This window comes from Chiroxiphia lanceolata, chromosome 1 (genome assembly GCF_009829145.1).
Source record: "Chiroxiphia lanceolata isolate bChiLan1 chromosome 1, bChiLan1.pri, whole genome shotgun sequence".
In the NCBI taxonomy this organism is placed as follows: Eukaryota; Metazoa; Chordata; class Aves; order Passeriformes; family Pipridae; genus Chiroxiphia; species Chiroxiphia lanceolata.
This window is the reverse complement of record NC_045637.1, coordinates 128,906,006-128,933,045: the sequence shown is the minus strand read 5'-3', so window position 1 is coordinate 128,933,045 and position 27,040 is coordinate 128,906,006. Positions and strand designations below refer to the sequence as shown.

The 27,040-nt window shown below is 36.4% G+C and overlaps 1 long non-coding RNA gene across 1 annotated transcript in view; it reads right to left on the bottom strand.

The window, feature by feature from the left end:
* Positions 1 to 4,664: 4,664 nt before the first annotated feature.
* The window catches only part of LOC116796955, a 43,955-nt gene continuing 21,579 nt past the window's right edge, over positions 4,665 to 27,040 (bottom strand). The window contains exons 2-3 of the long non-coding RNA XR_004360546.1: positions 16,676 to 16,731; positions 4,665 to 4,970 (exon numbers count right to left, since the gene is read on the bottom strand). This is a non-coding gene — a long non-coding RNA (uncharacterized LOC116796955). The remainder of the gene's footprint in view (positions 4,971 to 16,675; positions 16,732 to 27,040) is intronic.

The window sequence follows — 27,040 nt, the reverse complement described above, 5'->3', positions numbered from 1 at the left end:
GGATTTTACTCTGATTCTTGACATATGTCCCACCTCACTTAGAGTGTATGCTGGACTTCACATGTGTTGACTGGAAGCTACTGCTCCAAGGATTTCTCACCTACCTCTTTTAGTCCTTATAACTCAAAAAAGGCCTAAGAGGGGATGGTAAAAAGAAGCAGCTTGCTTTTGCATGAATTGCAATGTCTCAACAGCCAGCAAGCAGAGGCTGGACTGTTAAACTATAAATTAGAAGTGCCTTGAAGTCACTGTCGCAGAAATCTAAGGCTGGACTTCATCTCCTCAGACTCTTTCACTAAACAATTTGTAATTTGTTTTCATTCCAGTGGAATATTTATGAAAACACACTATTAGTTTAAATTGATATTGCTCAGAAATTAATCTGAATTTGTGAGGTTTAGCGATGATTTTTCAGGTTACTAGCACAGCACATATACTATAGATGAAAATGTATAATCAAAACCACTTGTGGGATTTTTTAAGGAAAAAGTTTAATATTTTCTAGTAGAAGATTTCAACTAACATTAAATTGTTCATTTTGAGACCTAAATCCTTCAAATGCATACAAAAAATTCTGGATATGATCTGTGCTTATTTCAGAAAGAAAACCAAACCAAACCAAAAATGTATTATTTATTTTAAATTAAACAAACATTTTTGTTTAATTTAAACCATTTTGTTTAAAGAAAAATCAAGTATTTTCAGTCAACTCAAAAAAATATGATTAGTTTCTAAGGGAATTTTAGGTAGAAAAGCTATTTAAGCTAGAATAAGAGAAGCATTTAGGATAAAATAAGAAAAGCTTTTATTCACATAGGTTGAATGTTACATAGCTAATAAGGCTTTTAAGTTTTTCTCTAGAAGCAAAGAAGAAAATCTAATCTAGATAACTACCTTTCATTTTTTAATCTAGCACTTAACACAAGCATCAAACAAACAATAAACCCCTGTAAACCACAGAAAGACTATTTCTTTTTTTCTTATAACTGTTTAAAAGCAGCATTTGAAATGAGTCACAGAATCACAGAATTGTTAGGGTTGGAAGGGACCTCTGGAGATTATCTAGTCCAACCCCCCTGCCAAGACAGGGCCACCAAGAGCAGGTTACACAGGAACGCGTCCGGGTGGGTTTTTAATGTCTCCAGAGAGGGAGACTCTGTGACTTCCATGGGCAGCCTGTTCCAGTGCTCTGCCATCCTCGACATAAGGCAGCTCTTCCTGATGTTGAGGTGCAACTTGTGTTTTAGTTTTTGGCCATTGCTACTTATCCTGTCACTGGGCACCACCAAAAGGGATCTGGCACCATCCTCTTGGCACCCACCTTTGAGATATTTATATGAATTAATGAGATCCTCTCTCAGTCTTCTCTTCCCCAGACTAAACAGGTCCAGCTCCTTCAGTCTCTTCCCACAAGAGAGATGCTCCAGTCCCCTAATCATCTTCGAGGTCCTCTGCTGCACCCTCTCCAGTAGCTCCTTGTCTCTCTTGTACTGAGGAGTCCAGAACTGGACACAGCACTCCAGATGTGGCCTCACCAGAGCTGAGTAGCAGGGGAGGATCACCTCCCCTGACCTGCTGCTCATATACTATGAACTTGACAAGATGTTTATCCTGCATCCTACATATGTTCAGTCCAGGGAAAAAATCTCTTAAAAGATTTGATTCAATTTAACTATGCAACAGAGACCAATTCTTTTTTTGTGAATCTGATGACACCAAGCAGGCAAAGAAACAAATAAACAAACTCCTTTAAAAAAGACTTTACATCACATAAATATTGGAATGACTAGAAAATCTACCAAATTAAAGCAATTCCTCTGTCTTTTATAGCTTTGTTATTACTGAAAAAAAAATCTACTAAATTGGCAATGATTTAATGAGAATTGCTGCACAAAGCTATGTGTCATCAGTGAAGTCATTTAGGGAAAGCTAAAACAATTCTTCCTTTTAATTTTATTGTTTTGAGCCCAAATAATTTCTTTTATTCTTTCAATTTTGAGATTTTTTACTAGCTTACTTTTACTGGAAAGCTGCCATTAATATAATTGCTATTTAAAAAATAATCAGAGGAAATATAAACTTATTTGAGTTTGTAGAACAATTTATGCATATCTACTTGTTTTATTTAAAATATCTATGTGCTCTGTTAGTAGCTTCTCTCCAGTGGAACCATATTTACCTCACAGCAGATAAAACTGGGCATATTCACATTTTCTAATACAGAGCTAACTACCATAATTACGAGACTTAGGCTTTTAAAGCGGGTGTTAGCACTAAGTTACTGTGGAAAGATGTAATTTCAGGTGTTATGGGGCTAAGTTTTTTTAAAAGTATGGTGGAATACATGGTAGATCATACACTGAATTTTGGGAGTGTTTATTCTCTGTAAATATGGACTCAGGTCCATATTCAGGTTCCAATTGCCGTGTCTATAAATGTGTAACTCTCCATCACTTTCTCAAGTTTAAGAGCCAAATGTCTCTATCAACTAAAGTTTCAAAATGATGGTTAAGGTCTCTTGGTTATTCATAAATATAGACACTGAGACTTCCCAGAAAAATCTATAATTTCAGCATAGTTTACTACTGCTATATTACTTCTACTTCTATATGAAGGTTAAGCAAGGAGAATGTACAAGAAGGAGTCCAATACCATATTGGGCTTAAGTCCTGTTAGTTTTAAAAAAAAATCCTATTTTTTTTCTTATTCTTTTTCTCATAGATCATACCAATGAATTTTAATTTGGCTCACTAGGGCAGTACTTGTCTTAAAATGGGATAAACCTCAGAATGACTTAGTAACAAGTGAATTAAATATTTAATTAGATATTTTAAAGGGCTCCATAAAGCTCTTATAAGATTAGCTAGACTTATGTATATATTAAATCATACACATTTTCTTAAGCAGAATAGAAACAGGAAGTATCCCAGATTTCCCTGATCGCCATAAAATTAGTCAAGAAAGATATTTTGTTTTCTATGTTAATAGGAACAAGGAATGCAAGTTGTCAAAAGACAACTCTTTTTCTATTTCTGAAGTAAATTTTTAGACTGCTTGGAAATTAAGACAGAAGGGAACAAGCAGTTGTTCCGAACGTTAATTGTCTCAACCTGTTTGGTAATGGAAAGATGTAATAGGATAAAGCAAACTTTAAAGAGCTAAAGGACACAGAAAAATGCAAGCCATACCACATTGCATTTTCCTGAGCCGAGAGAAAGTTAAAAAGTACAGAGTACATGGAGCAATGACAGTGTTTGGTACTAGTTGACAATGACATGCAGAGCATCCTAAGCAATAGTGTTTATCTCACAGAGCATCTGAATTATTCATAGATTCCAACAGTAGAATAAATTTATTGTCTCCTATAAGAGATATAAGAGGTTGATAAACTGCTTTTCTGACCTTGAAGAACTTTGTTGGCACATTAAGGGACTTTGATACATAGCAAGGTGCAGACACTCACTATGATTTGTTAGGTGCATTCTGCTGGGACTGCGCTATCAGGTGAATTGAAAACAAAAAACCTCTCTCAAGAAAGCAATGTGAAAAAAAAAAAAAGCTGGTTGGTTTTCTCCCACTGCCCCTGTGGTACTGATCACAAAAAAATGCACAAGGGGAGATTTTTTTAAAAATTTATATATTTTTTAACTACTACTAACATGTGGAGAAGCAAAAATCAAATGTTTTCTTCTGCTTTCTGCTGTCTATGTACTTTCCACTCTGGTACAAATGACTCTGACCCATCCTGCTTTGCCCACTACATATTGCTCTGAACTGCACACTGGGATTACAGTAGATGACAGCAGGGCCTCAGAGAGTCTCAAACTAAGGTCCTGCTGGTATTGAAGCAAGGCCATGCTTCGGTACTATAGTAGAAATACCCTTTAAATGTGGAGAATGGGAAAAACTTGGTAGAGGAAAAAACATTTCTTTCAATGGATAAGCAGAAAGAGTGGCATTAATTACTGGCAACACAGGTTCTTTCAGAACATTTATCTTAATATCCTGTCTTCCATCTCTGTGGATTTAGTCTACTAGCTTAGTATCAGGATCTTTTCATTCTCTCCTGGTTGGATAGGCCGATACAGCTTACAGAAGTGGTTAAATTACCTGTTTTTCTCAACCTAAGGGACTCAAGTGTTGTAACTGCAGAGACAGAGGCATCAGCACACAGGGCCTCCAGAGATCAGCATTTTGCCTCAAGAAACTACCATCTGTAACTCTGAATAATTAAATATAACTGATAATCAATCAGGAGCATATGGTTAGCATAACAGAAATTGAACTGTCGCTGAAGTCAGGGAAAAAGCTGCTTCACTGAGGATTAAGAAGATTGGATTTTGGTTACCTGCACACTATATTGCATGTGAATAAAAAGAGGATTTTAGTTTGCAGTATAAGTAGTCTATTAATCCTAATAAATGCAACCATCTTTCCTACAGAAACATTTAACATGAGTTTAGTGCTTTTACCTCATTCTAATACTTCTGTCATAAAATAGCACAAAAATAATGTACTATGTTTAAAGAAAACCACAGGGCTGTCTTGTATAAGCTATTGAGAAAGATTTATTGTTTTGAGCTTGAAAACAGCAAGAAAAACATAAGAAGGTTAAGGGCTGAACCTAGCTCAAGAAATGAAAGCAAAGCAAAATGATCCTGCTTCTATGGTTTGTGACAAACCAGTTGGATAAACATGAGCAAAACCGTGATGCTTCCTTTAAGACAACATATTTTAAATAAGCAGCAGTCCCTTTCTTTCCAAGGAGTTGCTTGTAGTTCTAGCAGGCATTGACAGCTGCCGGCGCACCTCTGTTTAGATGCTGCCAACTCAGAAAGGTACAAATTTGTCCAAATTCTCCTTCCATCTTCTTGCTTTCTCTAGGAAGAGTTTACTTGAATTAAAAGTTGCGTCATCTTTAAGACCACCACTGTTACTCCCTTTGGGAGTCCACATTTGAAATCATGCTTCTGTTTTAAAAGATGGGAAGAGTACATAGGTGGAAAATTGCCGTAGAGGCAACTAATGAGGACCAGTGTATTATTTATGTATGCAAATACACACATATACAACTCTATAAAATGGGGGTTGTTCAGTCTGAGGAGTTTGTGTTCACAGACACAGCCCTGGTAATACTGCATGCCTGAGTTCTCAGCGACTGGAAATGCCAAAGGGCTAGTTACATATGCCTCTGACAATGAATAATCAGCAAGGGATTGACAGTAAGCATAGGTAATTTTGATTGAATAGACTCTCTAGGTTCACATGGACAATTCAGAAGCCCATTATACTTGTTTAATGAACATGAGTAGAGTAATAGAGATCATTCATTAATTCACTACATTAATTGAAGCCAGTGTTGTTACCTTTCGTCTTTGTTTAATACTGCCATTATCTGACCTAGCTTTATATTGTTGATATATTTAATACTCTGTGAACTGTTTCGTGTTGACTTTTTGATGCGTTATAAAAAATTCAATGCAATTTCATTAAGATCAGGACTGAAATGGGATAAACAGTAACTCCAACTCTAGTGCCATCTATATTTTAATTTTCAGTGTAAAATGTTCTGCCTGACCTTTTAAAAAGCTCTGCTATATTAAATTAGGATTCTCTATTTCAAACGGTCTATGTTCATATTGGCATTTTAATAAACCTTGGAAAAGGAAAATATTTATAATTTAAGTTTGTCCATCACCAGATTCATACAGAACATTTTATGTAAAAGAATATGTATCTTTCCAGTAAAAACAAGAAAAATGGCTTGTGTAACTTTGCAGCCTTTCATCGGGTAAAATGAATGAGGTTTTTTAGTCATTAAGATCTTGTCTAGGTTTCTTTCTTTTTCTGACACTTTTTGTTCCAAACCTGAACTTTGGGATAGTATGTGAATTTGCTCATTTATTCATTTTTGGATAGTCCCAAGCCCTGTCTTTGCTTTAGCTGAAAAGACTGATGGCATGTTAACACTTCTGAGGTTATTTGTTCTTAAGTACATCTTCTAGGTTATATGTCATAATGACAAGCAGCCAGCACTGTAGGTGCCAGAAACATTACAGCCCTGTAGCAGGGTTACAGTTCATAGACTAAATCAGCTCAGAAGATGTATGGGTGGTCCAATGATTGCTGAATGCTCAGTCCAGGAGTTTAAAAGAGAGAATCAATGAGCTGCAACTGTGTAAAATAGGGGTCAAATATGTACAGCTGAGGCTCCACATACATCAGATAGGGCTATGTTTTATCTTCTGCTGTGTAACATTTGTTACTGAAATGTGGCTCAGAAACACTCTATTAAAAGTAGATTGGTATTAATTAATTCAGATTACTGTCTGCTCCAGAAGACATCAGGATAACAGAAGTCTCCTTCAGCATACTGCTATATATCTCAAAATCTAAGTACTAATTCAAAATTACCAAGCAGATATTCGATCAAAACTCTCCCCTCCACTGACTGTCCTTTGGTTTTGTATCAGTGACTTTCTTGCCATCACAATCTGCTCTGCCAGTCATAGCTTCCTTGCTTTTTTATCTGTATAACTTTATGTTCCATTGGATGGTTGAATCTATTTCAGGTCTTTATAACTATTTCTGGATTGATAAATAATATTCTTTCTATGGTGCTGATTCAGTTTCTTTGACATGAAAAGAAGTCTTGTACTGACTTAGAGAAACAAAACCCCAAATTCGGGAAGACCAGTGAGAATTCAGGGAACCTCATCAGCTCAGCAAATCTAGCTTGCCTCCAACACGTGAGAGAGTAAGTCTGGAAGAATAAAATGTCAGTTCAAACATTAAAATCCTTAATTTTCACACTGTCATTATTCATACAAGTCTATAAGGATTCTTATGGTGACACTCTGTGGGTTTCCATCCTGCACTTCTGGAGCAACCTAAACTGCTGTGGTATCCTTGACACTGAGCTGCTCTTGTCTCTACCCTCGCCTGGAGATGGTTTCAGAGAGGAATTTGATCTCAGACCTGCTTTCAGCAAACAGAAGCCATAGCTCATACCACTAACACACTTTTGAGAGAAAATATAGATTTCCTTTGCAATGGGTGGTGCTGGTAAGGGTGCTTGGAGGACACAGAACTGCTACAATGAGAAAGATGGAGGATGTCTGATCCTCCCATTCATTGAACGAGAAGTCTTCTTGTTGTCCTTCTGAGTAATTTTGAGGCTGAGGTTTCTGAACTAGCGATTGGAAAATTGAGATCAGAAGAACTTTAACCTAAGGAATGGAGAGAAAGAAGTTGTGAATGGCTAAAGAAAACATAGATAAATGTGAATATAGAAAATTAAATAAAAGTAGTACTATTGAGGAAAGAAAAATGCTGCTAGGAGGTACTAATATTAATAAGAAAAATACTAAATATAGGCAGTATAATTTTAAAAGGTTTATATTTAATCTTGTAAGAGAATTGGATATGATCATTAATGACATTGTAGACAGTTCAGAATTAGGGAAGAAGAACATACATAAAATAGGATAGTTGAGAAGGGAGTACAGGTCACTTAACTGATTTTAAGAAGGGCCTGGATTATTTCATAGAATCATAGACTTGCCTGGGTTGGAAGGGACCTTAGAGATCACCTAATTCTAATTCTCCTACCATGGTCCGGGACACCTTCCACTAAATCAGGTTGCTCAAAGCTCCATCAAAACTGGCCTTGAACACTTCCAGGGATGGAGCATCTACAACCTCTCTGAGCAACCCAATTTCATGAAAATAACTTTGTTTATGGTTATTGTAAGAGGGACTAGATGTTCAAGTATTCTATCCCTATTTTTTAATGCTTTGTTGAAAGAGAAGATTCCTTTAATGGCATATTAAAGAAAGTTTTACATGTAATTTTCTTTTGTTTGGTTTATAAACTAGTTTATAATCAGCCAAAACATAGAATACTTTCTTGGAACTTCATTTTTTTATTCAACTCAACCTTTATTTCATTAAATCTAATTAAAGTACCTGTCGGCAATTTAATTTCGAAACATTCAGTATTTTTTTTGCCTTTCCTTTGTAATGGGTGATGAACTTATGTAAGTAGAATAGTTTTTGTTCTGTTTTGTTGCATTTGTAGAAAAAATCCAATAAATCTAATATACAGCAATGTGAAGAAAGGATGTGGCCTTATCGTAACCCTAAAAATTGTAAAAAAAAAATAAAAATTCCCTGGTTATTAAGAACAGCAGTTGTTATAGTTTTCAGAACACTGTTTTAAGAGTGTCCACCTTGCTTTCACTATCAGTATTAGTACTCTGCTCAGTGCTTAAAAGCTTTATTACTATTCATAGCATGGGAATGTGTGGCAATAAATGTACCTTTTCACCTACAAAAAATCCTATATGTTTTAGAGTGAAATGAGTGTCTTGATGATGGAGGATACAGAGAAGATGCAGTTACTGAATGGCTTTTTTGCTACAGTCTTTACTGAAAAGTCAGCTCTCAGCAATTCCAGACCCTGGAATCAAGAAAAAGTCTGGAGAAAGGAAGATTTTCCGCTGGTAAAGGAGTATCAGGTTAGAGGTTATTTAGGCAAACTTGACACCCACAAAGCCATAGACCTCAATGAGATTTAGCCGTGAGTGCTGAGGGAGCTGGCAGATCATAGAATCGTATAATCATAGAATCAGGTTGGAAAGGACCTCCAAGATCATCAAGTCCAACTCTTGATCCAACACTGCCATGATTACTAGACCATGGCACTAAGTGCCACATCCAGTATCATCTTAAAAACCTCCAGGGGTGGAGAATCCACCACTTCCCTGGGCAGCCCATTCCAATGCCTGATTACCCTCTCTGTAAAGAATTTCTTCCTAATATCAAACCTAAACCTCCCCTGGCAGAGCTCAAGACCATGCCCTCTTGTCTTACCGATAGCTGCCTGGGAGAAGAGACCAATCCCCACCTGGCTACAACCTCCTTTCAGGGAGTTGTAGAGAGTGATGAGGTCTCCCCTGTGCCTCCTCTTCTCCAGGCTAATCTCAGTCTTTGAAGGGTCATGGAGAACAGTAGAGGTGTGTGGAGGAAAGCCAGTGTCACTTCAGTCTTCCAAAAGGGCAACATGGAGGACCCAGAATGCTACAGGCCACTCAGTCTCACCTCTGTCCCTGGAAAGGTAGTGGAACAGCTCATTCTAGATATCATCTCTAAGGATAGGGAACAAAAGAAGGTTATCAGGAGTAGTCAACACTCCTTAGTCAACAAGGAGGAAATCATACTGGACCAGTCTGATAGCCTTCTATGATGCATGACTGTCCAGGTAGATGAGAAGAGAGAAGTGGATGTTGTCTCCCTCGACTTCAGCAAGGTTTTTATCACTGTCTCCCATAACACTCTCAGAGGTAAGATCAGGAAACACGGGTTGGAGGAGTGAACAATGACATGGATTGAGAACTGGCTCAGTGGCAGAGCTCAGAGGGTTGTGATCCATGGCACAGAGACCAGCTGCAGGTTTGTAGCCAGCAGTGCTCCCTGGGGGTCAGTCCTAGGTCCAGTCTTGTTCAACTGTGACCTGGGTGAAGGGACAGAGTGCACCCTCAGCAAGTTTGCTGATGATAAAAGACTGGAGGGAGTGGCTGGTACACCCAAAGGCTGTGCTGCCTTTCAGGGAGACCTGGACGGGCTGGAGAGTTGGGCAGAGAGGAATCTAAACTTCAACAAAGGCAAGTGCACCTGGGGAGGAATAACTCCATGCACCAGTACAGGTTAGGGGCTGACCTGCTGGAAATCAGCTCTGTGGAAACATCAAAACCCAGTGGGACATGATCCTGCTTTAGGTGAACCTACTTTACCAGAGGGGTTGGACTAAATAATCTCCAGAGGTCCCTTCCAACCCCAGCCATTGTGTGATTGTGACTTCATTCCATAGGTCTGAGAAGTAATTTAGAAATATTGAATATAGATGTTATTTTTGCTATGGGCCTTGAGGTTTGAGAAGTGGATAGATAATAATTCTTCCATTAGATTCTTTTATCACTTATTTTGTTACTTCAGCTACTAATGATGTTTTATTAATATGTAGCTTTCAGCATGACAGAGAAAACCATTATGCATTTTACCGTGGGGTAAACAGTCTTTCAGATACAAAATAAAATAAAAAAGAAAGCTTTTTTATTAAGCCAGAAAAGACAGCCAAACAGGTCACTAAATGTCAATATTGTTATGTTATTTCAATGTGATTATGCCTGTCATGAAAGAAGAATGATGTATTCTATAAAGTGACCAGGGGATAAGGTTTTGACCCATAAAAAATGTTTCTCGGACCAAAGCTGGTTCAATTCACCACACATAGCTAATTGTGGAATAGTTAACCACTGAGACTGAGCTAACCATTTAACCTCCCTCTGTAGCACATCAAGACAGAAAGACACTCCTTCCAGAGAATAGTTTATTTTGACTACTCTAAATATGTATTTTTGGATAATAAGCCTCTAGAAGTGCTTTCCCCTCTCTCTCAGCAGACTAGAAGCAGCACAGATCTAAATTAGTTGGTTCAGATTAGATACCTGACAAGATGGCTGACAGGAGGTGAAACTCTCCGAGAAAAAACAAAGCCAAGGCTTGTAAGGTGTTTAATTCCAAGTAAAATCAATAGATGACAATAAAATGAAATAACCTACGTTAGTTTCTGAACAGAATCCTGCCTAAAACAGCAATGAAAATATAAGGCTGCTTAAGAATATGAAAATGGACCTCTTCAGGCCAGAACTGGAAATCTAGTAGCCACACCATTTGCTCTGTAGACTTTGTAATAGAAACAATACAGATCCATATGGGGAAAAAAATTATAGTATTGCATATTTTTTTTTACTAAAGTGGGAGAGATCTTTTGAAAGACTATGAAAGACTAAACCTTTCTCCAGAAAATCGTCTGAATTCATCATGGCATTTGAGTGTATGTACACAAAGGTTTGTGTTTTTGCCTGACTCTGGACCACATTCAGCTCCACTTGAATTAACCCTAATAATGAACTGTACTTGTGTATAAGATATTAAAAGCAGTGCACAAAGATTTACTCAAAAGAAAATTTGCCTAGGAAAATATTAGATACACAAAACTACATTTTCCTTACTGTAAGTAAACCAAATTTAGTTGATTAAATAAGAGAACCAAATATTATTATTTTCTTTCACTTGTTAAAGAGAATCCATCATTTCTGTCTTTAACTGTAGCAGCCTTGTTGCTGTAAGCTGTTAGTTTTTAACAGTTATTCAGTCCTGTTCCCACTTGCAGCAATTATTTCAGCATGGAAGCAGGACTGAACCCAGCTGCTTAAATTCCTTCAGTTTTCACTTGTTCTTAACACTCACAAAGTTCCACTGTTGCAATTCAGAAGCACCCAATTTATTAAAATATTTTGGAGCAGGATTTTTGATAAGGACCTTGGAATCTGTCTCAAGGATATTCAAGCTTAGTGTAAGTCATTCAGCCCAACAGGCCAGAGTTAAACAAAAGTGTCAAACTAATTTTAAAGAAAACTAACAAATTAAAAGTATTCTTTTCAGATCCCAAGCAAAGATACTAATTTAAAGGCCTGCTTCTCTGATAACTACAGAACACACCGATCTGGTTGGAATCTCTGCTTTCCCAGACAGTGAAAATTAAATTGCTTTTACTCAATTTAAATATCAAATCACTTTTTATGCTTAGCAGAAGTTAGACCTTGATCACAAGAGCTCATTTAATATAAAAGACATAAGAAAGAGGCACAAGCTCCTATACTCTAAAATGCTTTATAATACAGTCCAATTTACATAATTCATATTCAGTGCTGTAGCTAAGATTAAGTTTTATGAAAAGAAGAATTTCTTTATGCACATGAGTAGGAGTGAGTAAAGATCACTGGAGTCTGCATTTCTTCCTGCAGTAGTCCTAAAAATCTTTGTCAGGGCTATAAACATGGGTTTTGGTTATGCATACTTAAGATGGGAAATCACATTTCTGACTGATAAGAATGTAGAGGACTTAAAATTCATTCCACACTTATTCAGAAAGAGGAAAATCTGAATCTAGTGTGGATTTAGAGTAAAGGGACTAAGCATTAGCTAGATCTGAGGGGTGTGAGAGAGAGAACAGCAGTCGGCATGGTTCTATCAGAGTCCCTCTGACAAGGGCATCCTTGTCCTTCTCAGATGGGTATCATCGGTATTCACACAAATCCACCGTCTGTGCCCCAGTGCACATCTTCCATGTGAGCCACATTTTGTAGAACACAGCAAACATAAACAGTCCTATCCTTTGGGATTCAATCCTTTTGAATCCCTCAATTTCCTCTGCTGCAAACTCTATATTCTGGTTTAATAGTAAATATAAATGTTAGCATGCAGACTTACAGAAATGACAATATTGGTAACAACAGGCAGGCATTCACAAAAAAATATACAACAAAGTGAAGGAAATAACTTAGCCTGAAGACATCGAATTAAGGAATCACTAGCACATTGTCCCAAGAGGGACTCAGAGGTATCCCTGCTACTCATTTTCTGAAGCTGGAGGGACAAATCATTTCTAATCCCTCTATTGACTGCCATCTAGGGGCCCTAAGAATTTTATAGTGCATATCTTTTGTGCCATCAGCTGTTTTACTTTATGTGTAGGGAACATAGAGACTAAATTTTCCTCTTCTGTCACGTTATGGTCATTGATCCAGCAGATGTCTGAGGCTGAAGCCTTGTAATTGTAAAAGTTATCCTGGATAATAAATAAAAAATAATAATAAAAAAAGAAACTGGAACACTTATTTAGAGTTTTCTCTTACTTTACAACCAGCGTGGAAAGTAGAACTATAAAATAGGTGTGATTACTATCCCCTCTGACTTTATACAGTAAATTTGTAGTACTGAGGCATTAATAATCAAAGAAAAGGATGGACTTTCCTGAGCTTTAAGCACTCTCAGCTCCCTCTGATGTGGCCATAATTTCTAGATGATTTCTATTTCAGAAAATCATGTCTTATATTTTGTTCTTTTGGTGTAGTTTTCATTCACTGGGCTTTGAAAAACCACAGAACTACTCATCCAAAAAAGAGGGCTTGGTTATCAATTTACACTTTTCACATTAGTGACACCAAACTTTTCTTTGAGAAGATCCCAGACTCTTTTGGAAAAGTAGGAATATTGCCACTTTTTTTCTGAACATTTTTGCGTATGGACTGTCCTGGCTCACTGAGTTTCTCCAGGAACTGTTTCCCGAGTCATTAAAGAGGCTGCACTGTGCTGTCAGTTTTAGTCAAGGCCAGAGGAATTATTTTATTTTTTGTCTTCAGTTTGAAATATACATGTCCACTCACATACTCAAGTATCCTGCATGTAGTTTTCTTTCTCTTAGGGAAAAGTCTACCTATCTGTAATGAACTATGAACTACAAGTTATCAACAAATTATGGAAGTTACATTTTAAAAATGGGAACTTAAAGCATCAGAGTAGCCTTCTGTATGCATTCAAAGAGGTTAAATCTGTTTGACACTTGACCATTATTTTTATATAAACAATATAGCCTTATGATGTTGAAAGCCTTGTAATATCGAATTGTCTGGCCTCTTTTTCTTTCTTTTTCCTTTTTTCTTTTTTTCTGGGATGGTATACAGAATTTAATTTTAATTGTAGTTGCACTGTAGTTCTCCTGTGGTCACCCAGGGATCTTTGTAAATAACATGTTACAGCACAAATTCATTTCAGTCAGTAAATACAATTTTAACAGAGGTTGCTTATTTATTTTATTCCATTTTGAGGGAAAATTAAGTGGAAAAAAGTGCAAAGAAAACAGTGATGACTTTTTAAAGATCTCATTAAAAAATAAGCATCTTATATTCTATCTACCTCTGTGACATAGAAGGTAACATATTTTACGCAAAAGACCTTCCTTGACTTCAAGTCTTTCCTTTCCTGACTAATTAATGCCCCCAAACACGAGGCTCAGATATACAGAAAAAATTCAAACAAGACCTATACATGCCTCGAATACCACTGTATTGATAAATACATTCTGTGGGGAAAGAAAAAAAAAGGCTTTTCTCTTACAGTTCTCCACTATGACCCAGGCAGAGAATGATGGAGGGAGAAGACAAAGTGGTACCTTCATCATTCTCAGAATTAGTGCAGCCCAGAAGATACTGAACTAAATTCTATTTTAATCTTTTGCTTCAAATCGTGTAAAACCAATGGAGCAATTCACGGAGTTAAAGGGAAAAGTTACTGCGAGTGAGAATGACAGAATCTGATGCTCAGAACAAAGTGAATATAACTTACAACAGTAAGTTGGGCTGTACAAGACATAATGCAGTGCTTGAAGCCTTTCTTCACTGAGTTCTTAAAGTAAGTGTCAAGTGGTACAAAAAATTTTCAGTCTGAGAACCTGGATTGAGGACTGTGAAATTTTAAGACACAATATAGTATGAGGACTCAGCATCTGAAATAGGTTATGCTGTGAATACATACACCAGAATAAAAAGAAATCATGCATATTTTTTAATGATTTCTGAGCAACTGCTAACTTTTTAGATGGTGTCAGACTATTACCTACAGTCAGCTATTTTCCTACAACAGTCACATTGTAGACAGAGAGCAATCTTTCTGTACAGTAGTAGAGTGGAACTAAAAATGACTATGTTCTAGCAGGGCCGCAACTTGTTATGTTGATTGAGGTGAGACACATTTAGAGTTTTCTACCTGCAAAATTAAACTAATTATACTTTTTAACATTACCTCATTCCCTGTTTGACTTTTCAATACAGAAATCATTTTATATTACGTATCTGTACCTGACTGAGTGAAACTCCTACCAGGAGTACATAAATGCTGCTGTAACAAGTACAGTAATCTTAAAACAGTGTTTTGTGTATAGATCATTCAGGAGAGAACAAAACTAAATTACTAAAACGTCAGAATACTTGTGCTTCACTTGCTTTATGGGCTAGAGGTACCTTAGGTGCATGGGTAGGTGTCCCAACAATGCCTGTTTTCCCATACTAAATATGTCTTTGACCAAAAACATTATTCTTTTGACATGCCTTATAAGCCACTTTGTGTTCATATGTGTAGGAGGGGAGGACTACCACTGAACACAAAATTCAGTCATTCAGAATAAGTGAAAAGGTAGTGCTCCTCATCTGGCCAGTTGGGCAAGCAACAAATAGCTCTTCCCTTGAGGACCTGCTGACAAGCTACAGTGTGTTTGCTTTTCTGGGCCATTTCACTTAAATAAAACTTTAAGCAGGTGATTTAGTTTCTTAAGAGAGTCTCAGAGAGAGATTATTCTGGCAGGTGGTCCTTGTTGCCAGCATGCTTGATTGGTACAGTAAACCTATTCACTCATATTTGTGGATAACTTTCCAGTTTCACCCTCTGTAGAGTACTGCTCTTTCAAGCACCACTTTTACACCCTCTTATCTAGATGAAATTCAGGCTGGTTAGGACTCCTTTTGCATTCTTATGTTTAATTTTGACTACGCAGTAAATATGTGAATAGAATCATAGCCAATGATAAAGGCAATATTCCACTCTCAGCTGCCTTAAGGGTTCTTCACTATCAACGAAAGGCAGCAGATGGGCCTGTTTGCTTATTTGTTTTTAAGAGAAGGAGAAAACAGAAGAGATTTTGTGATATTTTATCCTGAGTTGTATGGGGCTTTGGGGTACAGACGTCTCAGTAAGGTTTTCCTCAGAATTCTGCAGCACATAAACTGCTTGTGCTTGTTTAAGGCAGTATTTTCATTTGTGGATTTTTTTCTTTTCCAGCAGGAAATATTTCCAGATGATTCCTTGCACAGTTCCTCAGCCAATGTTTTATATGTTTCAAGAAATGTCTTGTCTGTGGACTGCTAAACCCTTAAAGCCTCTGATCTATTCTGTGTTTACCAAAGCTCTTTGCTTTAGGTCAGTGCTCTCTGCACATAGTTATAAAAAAAAAAATCTCTTTGAGACACCAAGATGTGGTTCACCTTAAGAGAGGAATAAAGGAGTTAAAACTCAGATATGAGACTGAATGCACTGTACTAAGTATTGCTACCTAAAGGCTGTCAAAAAGTGACATGTATTTTGGGCTCTACTTCTTGCTTGCTGTTTTTTGGTTTACAGTGAAATTAATATTAATTTCTCTGGCATAAAGAAATTAATTGGGATTTACTCTCACCCAAACTGTAGATCCACTATAGTTCTGTTTGCTGATGCAGCAGATACTTGTAGAAAAAATAAGATGATATTACTGTGACCAGCTGGTCTGTATTATGCAATTCAATATATTTTATCTTGATCCTGGATGTACTTAAATATAAAATAACTTAGTTATTAGTTAAGTCCATTATCAAAAGTCAAAGACTAAACAAGCAGTAAATACAAAATAGTGGTATCTGTCTGCCTAACCTCTAAACGTGTCTTTAACTCACAGCCAGATTTTAAGGGAGCTTAAGGCAGTCAGATACCTGAACTTAGTTGTTATTCATCTATCATCTTGCACCACCTTTTTTGCACAGAATCTCCATAACTGTGATGTAGATTTTCTGTCTGAAGTTAAACATGTCTCACTTGATATGCTTAGATATGGTATACAAATACCTGTGGGAAACTACAAATCAAAGCAAAATTCCCGTGTGTTGAGGATGGTAAATGCTCTCTCATCTTTTTCTCTATAAAAATGTCATTTTCATATTCATTATCCATTCTTTTTCTTACTAACTTGTGAAAGACAGGAAGACTTCTTCCCAGTCCAGGAGTAATCAGGAGGCCTTGAGCCTAGAGATCAAAGATAAGAAAGGAGGAGGAATAGACAAAAAAAAGAGAAGGGAGAGAAATATTGAGATCTGGACAAACAAAGAAGTAATAAAAGAAGATTTTTTTTTTTTGCTAAAATACTTATTTTACCTTTTTATTGATAAAAATGTATAAAATGTTCTATTAGTAATGAATTATAGGTACATTGTATCCTGCATTTTCTGCTACAAGTTTATTCCCCATATGGTGAAGTATCAGCTGTCACTATTGTAGTTGATTTCTTAGTGGGTGACTTGCCCACGTCAGACAGGAAACACGACGCAGAGCCAGCAAGAGCAGACATTTTCCAAGTCCTAAGTTTGGTGAGTTTATTTTCTTCATCCTGATTTTATTGACTGCATTTCAATTGGCAATCCTCTCCTGGTTCAGTGTTACCTTTAAATGAACAACTGTAACCTCAGAGCTCTTTGCCCATACTGCCACAAAGACTTCTGATTACTATTTTCAACAGACAAAAAACCTATTTCCTACCACAAATTAAAGCAGCATCTTACTTGTCATAAGATAGACAAGACATCTGAGGAACAGGCTGTTCTCTGGTTGTCAGGGTAAGATGCTTATTTTTCTGCCTTTCCTCCATTTCTCTTTATTTAGACCTCATGTACGTAACCATCCAAGCAGAAGACGGAATAGTTATTTACCAGAAAATTGAAAGAAAGGCATGATGTTACCATAGGAAAGTAGGGTTCAATGATTCCACTTAGAGTAGAGTGTCAGAGAGAAACAGCGGTCACCAAAGCAAAATCCTCAGCTCTGGTGTGATCTTCTACAAGCTGTGACAAAGCTAGAAGTAATGGCTGTGTCAGTAGCAAGAGGGAGGAGGCCAACACTTGCTCACAGTAGCCTCCTCATGCATCACTGTCAAGCAGGCTGTAGAGAAAAAAAAGCAAATCCTCACTGTGAAATTGTTTCTCAGACTGAAGCAGTGGCAGCAGCAATGCAGTCTGCTGCTCGTGTAGAAAAGGTGTCAGCAAAGGGAACAAAGGTAACCCCGTGGAAACAACTGCTTGCTGAACCCATTTAAACAATATCTTTGCAATGTTAGTAAAAAAGCTGCACAGTATAAAAATGGAGAAAGAGTATATTAAGTGAGTGTAGAGGTGAGGCATGAGAGAGAAAGATAGTGCTTTGGAAAAAAAAACCACTTCAGCTAAATATTCTTGACTGATTGCAATTTGCTGCTCTGCGCTTACTGCAAGGCAGTGAGAAGTAGACTTCAGGTAGAGGACCCATCTCCTGTTAGGGACCAGATTATACCCTACACAGTAAACAAGAAACTGCCCGAAGCTGACCAGCCAGCCTAAATTATAAAAATAATCAGCAATTAGAGTACCATGAAAAATATTTCTGTTTGCCTTTGTTAGAACTTCCTGTTTGCAATGTTCCGGGCCTTCCAAGCAAGGGAGAATGAGGAACTCACTATCAGACCAGGGCTCCCCAAAAAGCATATGGAATAGCAAATTTGTGCAGGTTTCTGTCTTCTTTAGGCTTGATAACAATGGCAATTCATGGTCAGAAACATGAGTTTTCAGCGTCATAGAGTGCCATCTCTAGAATATCTATGCAAAAAACCCTGGTTTCTCTAACTTATATAGGCCTTGTCTGCCTCACAAGTGATAAGTTAGAAATGGGGACTTCTCCTGAACCTGCTTCATTTTATTTTTATCCAGCAATTCTGACTCTAAGACAAAAGAAGGGCATGATCCACTGTAGTTTCCTGTGCCTATTAAGTGGACTAATATCTTTGAAACGAAGGCAGACTGTGTAGTCCATCTCAGCACTTCTCAGCTCTGTAAAAGGATCATTCACTCCACAACGCTGTAGGTTTTGGGTTTGTAGTTTATTACTATCTATGATTACTCAGTCACCACAACTTTGATGTGTACAAATAAAAGCAAGTGCGTAAAACATTGACTTCAAATAGAATCACTAATGTTTTGCAATTTTTACTGCCCTTTGTTTAATATTGGCATCCAATAAATAACTATTGTTAATAATAAAACTGCAATTGAAATAAATGCAATTCCTACTGAAATATAAATGATGTATTTATGAGAAGACTATGCTGTCCTATGGGACAAATTACTATATACAGCAGGCTGGAGAATAAGAGTGTAAGCTTCATGGGGGAAAAAGTGGCAGGATGCCTGAAAATTAAAAAAGTATGGAAATGCAAAATTTGACCAGAATTCACTATTCATATATTTATTGTGCTAGTATTTCTTTAAATGTTCTTTTCTTTCATAGCTCACATCTGTATGCACAGCCCACTTCTTAATCATGCTATTTTTGTTACTTTTGTTTCCTGTGATTGGAAGAATCTGAGATTTAAGTTCTGAAAGCTCCTGCTCGCTCTTTCAGCAAATTAGTAAACACACTGGTTCTAAAGAAAATATTTTATTATGTTTTATTTCTTCAATAAACATCCAGATGAGGAATCTATTTCAAATAAAATACCACATCCAGATTTAAAAACATGTGCTTACAAGCTTAATTTCTTCCATCAGTTTCTAAACTGATAGACTCTCTTGACTAAATATGAGAGTCAGCTAACTAGGAGAAATCCTGCTCTTGCCTTTGTAGGATAGTTGTTAATTTGTTTTGCTGGGTGTCCACTACTTATCCCTGTTGGAGTAGAACTTTCGATTTTGGCTCATTCTACCAAATAACTGTCAAACCTGGACATTAATGAGGTTTATGTACCTTTATGTACACTTTATATATCTGAAATAATCAAGCTGTAACTACACTTCATATATTTGCAATTATACAGTGTAATTATCAAGAACAGAAGTTATTTTCCAAAAACAGAATCCAATTTTTGCTTTATATGCCTGAAAAGAGAATAATCCCAAATAAAAATTAAATATATAGCAATAATGAATTTCAATAAAACATTTAACATTCTTTTAAAATATGCAATCATAAACACCATAATAATTTAAACTATTATCCACCTCGCTGCAGGTGAATTAAATGAAAGAAAAAGTAGGAGTATATTTAAAATGCAATAATTTGCATGTTGTGATCTGAAACAATGATATGTTTGTCGTGACTATAAACAGTAAGGTTTTTTTCCATTTTATTTTGTAGAATTGAAGATTTGGGGAGTGAATAAGCTCTTATACTTTAAATAATACAGTCTTTATTGTGTATTCCTAAAAGCAAAATAAAAATATGCCTAATGGGCACAGTATGCCTGTGAATTAAAAATATTTTCCTTCAAAATATTAAGAAATGCAAAAGTATACAGCACTCAGAAATATTTCTTTAATAGCATGTTTATGACTTGAAAGACTGAAAAAGTACCATGTGATAAAACTGCAGTTTCCATAGTAACCTTGATTGTTTTTAATAGCAAGGTAATAAGAAACATAAAATATGGCTTGATTGGCAGCTGCCCTAAGGCATCAGCTCCTGTAACACAACTAAAATGCATTTTTGTTTATTAATATTAAGAAACAAGCTCCTTTTTTTTCTTGCTGCTGATTTCATCACTGGATTTTCAATGTCTAGGGTTCTGTAATATGCTCTATAAGCTCTTATAAAGAAAAAATTAGAACTCCCCTGAAATGTAAAACACAGAAATGCTGCTGCTTTTAGCCTGTGCTTGCAAAGGTTTAGAGAAATGAGAGGCTTGTTATTCCTTCTGTGTTAGCAATTATCTTTTTTGTACTGAAAGTTCCGCAGCTTCAACGTCTTTAGACACAGGAGTAAATTTCTATCTGCTTTCCAGCAGGACAATAACTTACACTTATCACTTATTGTTAGTAACTCTCTTTTTTCTGTTTGATCCAAACATCTCTTGTCCATATGGTGCTGCTTTATTACAATTTCTTCCCTAGGAACATTCACATCAGAGGAGAATCAGCTGTTTTAATAATTGCAATCACATGACTATGTTTGCCCTGCTTGGATATTTGACAACAAGGCATATGATGGAAATGGTATCTACCCTGAAAATAAATGATGCAGGAGCCACCCATGAAAAAATTTGAGATAGATGGATTTTATTTAAGCTTTTTCTGGATGCCTTGATTCTGAGAGTAGACATCTTAAGCCACATCCAATAGTGCTGTTGTTGTGGTGAAGTGGGATGCCTATAATTTTTACAAGTCTTTTGCTAAATGGTTTTTACCCCCTAAAATCAGAAAGTCATGTTTTTTACTGAATCTAAAAGTAACAGGAAGGAAGAGTGGGAGGGGCTTTTCTACAGCTATCAAAATTCACCCTGGATCCTTCTCTGGGCACAAGATCAGATCTTCTCAAAAAGTGAGCCAGAGCTCCCTTTCTTCTTTTTAATTTCAGCTTCAGCCTAAAAGAACTTTGTAAGGAAATATTGATTTCTCAACCTGTACTCTCTGCTCCTCCACTGGACTCCTCACGTGGCTGCACATCAGTTTTCTTCTTCAGATTTCCTATCAGAACTAAAGGTGGACTTGAAGCCTCCTTTGGTACCACTACTTCAGAGAGGCTGACAGTGAAATGGCAGCTCAGGCAGCTCAGACGCACTCTTCCATCTGTGTGTAGTCATAATCCAAACCTATTTCTTCTTTTGCTACTCCAAGCCTATCTCTGTGACTCCACAGTGAGGGTATTTTTTATTACTTTCTCTACTATTTCTCATATGTAAGAGAGATCCCTAATAATAATTTATTTCCTTCTTTATTCTCAGGTCACTTTATAGCTATGGCTTCACATGTTCAAAACTCCTTAAAATCAGAACAGCAGCTTCTCTACCTGAGTTAATGACATCATGTGTTGAGTTAAAAAACTGTGATATGAGATCTACACCACGTTGCACTGCCTAACAGGGTGTCATAAAATCATCTTGGGGATAGCGCTTCTCTAGTTAAGTTTCACTGCTTACTTTATTATACCATTAATCTCATCAGGTCCACTCCTGCAGAGTCCTTGCATAAACTCTCCAGATGAAGAAACCTGGAATGAAACTTCGGAGTTGAATACATCCAGCATAATCTTCCTTTTTTTTTTGCCAATTTTGTTTGGCTTTTCTTAATCAAGCCAACTACATCTATAGTTCACAACTCCTGTACCATTTCATGAACATTAGGAGAATAATAATGTTTTCACTGATAACACCAGAGTCAAAAGAAAATCTATGCACACTCAGTAAATGTAATTCTCTGCAAAGACAAACCAACATAATGGTAATAGGGAAAAACACATCAAAAGCCGAGAGTAAGGAAAAGAGGTCACAACAAAGATAGCGTGATTAAAAGATATTGAAAGACTATTTTAAAAGCAATATTCATACTTTACCATTCAGTCACTTCAGAGTCATCAATGTAGAGTCCCTACCAACAGATTAGCTGATACAGCATCATCATAATTACTGTGGGTAAGGAGCGCTCTTTCACTTTGTGTTGGTGTATGACCAAGAGGTTTATGATGCACACATCAGAGTACAGCTGAAAAAGACAGCAAGGTAGTTTAGGCCCAGACTGACTGGTGTATATTGCTATATGAGGAAAGAGTTTCTCGCCCTCCTGCTTACCACTGTTAGACTATTCCAAGTAGTGGTGATTGTTTTCAGACCGTTCTTTTGCTGAAGAGTGTTGAGTTAAGGAACATTTCATATATCATTAGAAAGTTACACTTGCTATCATGAAGCAAGTTGTTAAGTAAGTTCATAACTGCAATATAATGTCTGGAGCCAGAAAAATCCCAGGTTTATACAGGTCTATGCTCCAACTTAACCTCTGTGCTGAGCTGTAAAAGAATTTCAGATTGTGCTGTGAGCTGGGCATGCTTTTGCACATCAATCTTCCTTGTTTAACAGAAAAGAAACACAGATCTGGGTGGCACTCCAGGGTGAGCAATGACCACTGCCTCTGTTATAACCTTCTGGGTTATAACGATGGAACTGTCCCTTCAAGTAGTTTCTGAATTCTCTTCATGTGACTGAAATTGTGCATTTCAATATTTTCTTGATCCACAGATTAAGTCTTCACTAATTCTAATATTCACCTATGTACTTGCTTCACAGAAACCTCCTTTTTTATTGCAATCTTGACATCTGTTCATGTCACCTTCAGGGTGATTAAGGATTTCCCTTTTCTTCTCCATAGACACAATAGAATATTCTGGCCCTTCAAGTCCTCTCACACATCATCTTACAGATGTATGTACATGCTGTGGTGGTGATCAGTAAACTTCTGATTTGAGAATCAATTATAGAAATATGTGAAGAATTACATTGGCCAAACTTCAGAAATAAGAAAAGAAATATGCAAAATTGTGGGTGAATTGAAGAAAACTTCATCAGTGTGATCTGTCTAATCCCAAATGCAAAAATAGTATGACAAAATTTTAGCTGACTAGTGTATTGGTTTATTACTGAGAAAGTAGCTTCATTGCCTTGCTATTCACTATGGACATTCCTAATAATAACAAATTACAGCAGCTGAGAACTCTGATATTTTTCCAGGAACTATGTCTCAGTCTGAACAAATTTTATCCTACAATTAGTCTGCCAAAGTATGGGACAGTGTGCTTCTATGACATCTTTGGCTAGTAATGGGCTGAGGATTGTTCTTACACCTCAGTTTTTTCAGCATTGTACACTATATAGATGTATATATATATATATACTTCATATGCACATATATATATTACACACATGTGTAAATGTCTGTTGCCCTCTGCGTGCATGTGTAACGTATCTACACTCTTTAGAGCAGTGGACTGTTAAGATCTGTACCATTTCCAAAGTTCCAGTGCCTTAACATGCTCCCTTCAGACAAGACCATTCTGAAGAAATTGACTGTGAAATAAAGAAACACAAAATTACACTTTATTTCTGAAAGAAGTTACAGACTAGGGAAAACACTGTTGATTACAGTCTCAGTGTTCTCATCGCCCATATGAACACTGGTCTCAGCTCTTTGTGCTTTGTGCTTTAGACCAGATAGTCCTTCTAGGTACCTCCACTGACTATTGTATCATAGTCTTTTGAGCTTTCCAAATAGGTAATGGAGTCTCTTCCCATTTTCACTTTTCCATGGGGGAATTTTCATTCTACAGCTCCAGCAACTCCATATCCTGAAAAGAGCCATTCAAACTTAATGGTCCTATTAGTGGCAAAGTATTATTAAAGTGGCAAAGTTTCATTAAACTTCAGTCAGGAAATATAGATGGTCTCCGTGGGCTCAGTCACAGCTACTCAGACACAAGCATCTCACCAGGTACCCTTTTCCCACAAGTTCAGGAAGCTCAAACCCACACATAGCTTAAATGCAAGTAACAACCTCATACAAATACATCCCCACCAAATTAGTCATCCTAGGGAAAATTGATACCTACTTTAACTTTTTATTCTTTCTCAATCTTCAAATCTCTGTTTTCTCAGACTGGGTGTGAATAGCTTTGTTTAAGATAAGAAATACACAAATAAACAAAACAAACAAAAGAAAAAACAAATCCACAGAACTATACATTTCTTATTTTATAGAATCATAGGATAATTTAGGATAGAAGAGACCTCTGGAGGTCATCTATACCCTAAGTGGCCTTCTGTTCAAAGGAACGCTGACTTCAAAGTTGTATCTTGCTTAGGACCATTTCCACTCGAGTTTTGATTATTTCCAAAGATAAAGGCTCTGTAGGCTGTCCAGGAAGTTCTCGTTATAATTTTTTTTTTTCATTCTATGCAATCAGAATTTACCTCACCAAAAATTGTGCCCAAAGCATCTAATCTCTTTACTGAGTACCTGCAAAGAGTCTGGCTCCATTTTTTTCTGTAACCTTCCATTAAATACTTGAAGACTACAATTAGATCCCCTTTTTTGGGGATCTTCTTCCATCTAAACAAAGGGAGCTCCCTTGGTCCCTGCCCACATGTTATGAGGTCCAGCCCCTATCATCTTGCTTTGTTTACATTTTCTCCAGAAATCTGCCCCATAATAAAAAAATCTTTCTTTGTATTTTCATCACTATTTTTCTGGTCGTGTAAACAAAAGTGCTTTTCATCCAACTGTTTGATTCCATTTGCTTGATTGCAAGAGTGCTTTCACACACTGGACTCACCAGTCCATCTGTTTTTTTTTTTTTCTTTTTTTACACTCTTCTGTGTTTAACACACATAAAACATTTCTAATCCAATCCCTTCCTTCCCCTAAAAAACCCACTGGTAAGAAGACATAGAGGCTTTTTGTCATTAATAATTTGCTGTTTATTTATACAGTAGAAGCTATATAGCATTTGGGTAAAGTGATAAAGCTACATGTATTAGTATTAGTAATATTAGTATTAGGCTCCTCAATGAGCTGTGGAAGTGGCCATAGCCCATCAGCTAGTTAATTAATTAAAAAAAATATGAGAAGTAGAGAGCATTTACTTCTGATATTGCAAAAAGAAAACAAAAAAGAAAGGAAAAAAAATCATAACATATATTGCTTCAAAATCTTTCCATTTGAAAATACACTTTTGTGTTAAAGGCACTTATACTACAGTGTACACTGAGGGCTGAATTATCCCACATTACTTACACAGAAATACTTTGCAAAATGGACAGCTATGAAAAAATATTGTGATGAGATCCTTTCCTGCTATTCAAGTTTGATATACTTTCTTCTTCCCCATATTAGATATGAATCTGCTTTCCACATAAGCTGTATTCTCCTAGGTCTACAATAATCCCAGAAGAGTTTCAAAGACCTGAAGCCATCCTCATGAGAAATGTAGTTTTGCACTGGCTTGGACTTTTGTCTCCTCCCGTGCTTTTTCTTTTGAATAGAATTCCTGACTCCCTTATTTGCAGAAATAAGCGAAATTGGCAGCTGTTTCCTCTTTTTCAGAAAAAGAATATCAAAGCTAGGTAGTAATTTCAGCCTCTGGGCCCATCACACGGGACAACTTTTTCAGGTGCCTCCCCACACAGCAGACTGAAATCATTCCTCTTCTACTTGTCTCCAGGGTACAAAGAAGTCATCTCTATATCATGTAAAAAAAAGAGACATTTCATTGCCTCACAGGAAAGCAAAATAATAGTATAGAAGGGACCTTACATGTTATTAAATAGGAGAGATGATGTAGACAGGATGTAGGTAACAGATGAACAATAGTTATTTCTTTCATTAAGCAATTAAAGAAGAAAAAATAAGTTGCAAGAGATATTTATTTTTAAAAACAAAATTTTATTTTTGTTTAAGACATTTTGTTGTTCCTCTAATTAGAATGAGTAGAATAAGATATTTTGAACATTTCTATTTAGTTTTTTTTTTTTTCTGGTTAACTTTAAATTGCTTTGTTAGTAGCAGTTAGTAAAGCCAGACATTATGTTCTATTAGGCAAAAGCTTTTTAATGGAAACATGTAATTTTAATAACACATTTTCTGAGGAAGACAGCATAGCAGGTATCCCAATATGATCCAACACTCAGGTGAGAGAAAGATAAATTCAGGTCCTTGCTTTATCTGACTCATTTTACAGCCTTGTAGATATCATCCAATCACTAAGAATCTCGCTGAGATTTCAGGTCTTTATGCAAGTGTTCTGGCTCAAAAATTAAATTTCATTGAACAAATCTTAGGTCTATATATCCTTCTATATCTCTGCTTATATATTTTCTTTTCATCTATAAATATATCAAACACTGGAAAATTTTTATAATCCATAGTATTTTACTGTGTTGAATACCCATTTTAGTGTAATGAAGTATGTCTCTAAGTTCTTAGTCTGTGCAGCTACTTATCTGAGAATGTGAAATAAACAGAAAGACTTACTAAAACCAATAATGGCACAGTAGGTCACAGATAAAACTAAAGATTGTCATGAGAAATTACATTGTAAATATATGTCATGTCTGAAATGCACAGTGAAAATACATCAGAGTAAGCAACCTGTCTCAGCAGATTGTTCATTATTTTTTTGTTTGTGCGTACTGCATGTGTGTGTGCATTAACTTAAATTTAAAGCAGTTTGGAATTTTTTGAGTTCAAACCTTTTAAATGCAGCTGAAGTTCTTGCTGCGTTATGTTCATTTAGTGAAGATTTTGTAAAAGAATACCTTCTAAAAAAGAGAATTTCTGACCAGATCTCAAGAAGCATTCATCTCAGAAGAATCAGCTCTAATAGGCATATACCAGATCCATGTTTCCCTTTTTTAAATCAAGTTCTAAAGCTTCTAGGTTCAATGTCCCAGATGAATTCTCAATTACCAGAATCATGGCTAGATTAAGTTGCTATTTTATTTTGCTGCTTTCTTTTTTCATGAGCTTGTTAAAATCTTTTGCAAAGTAGATAGTAT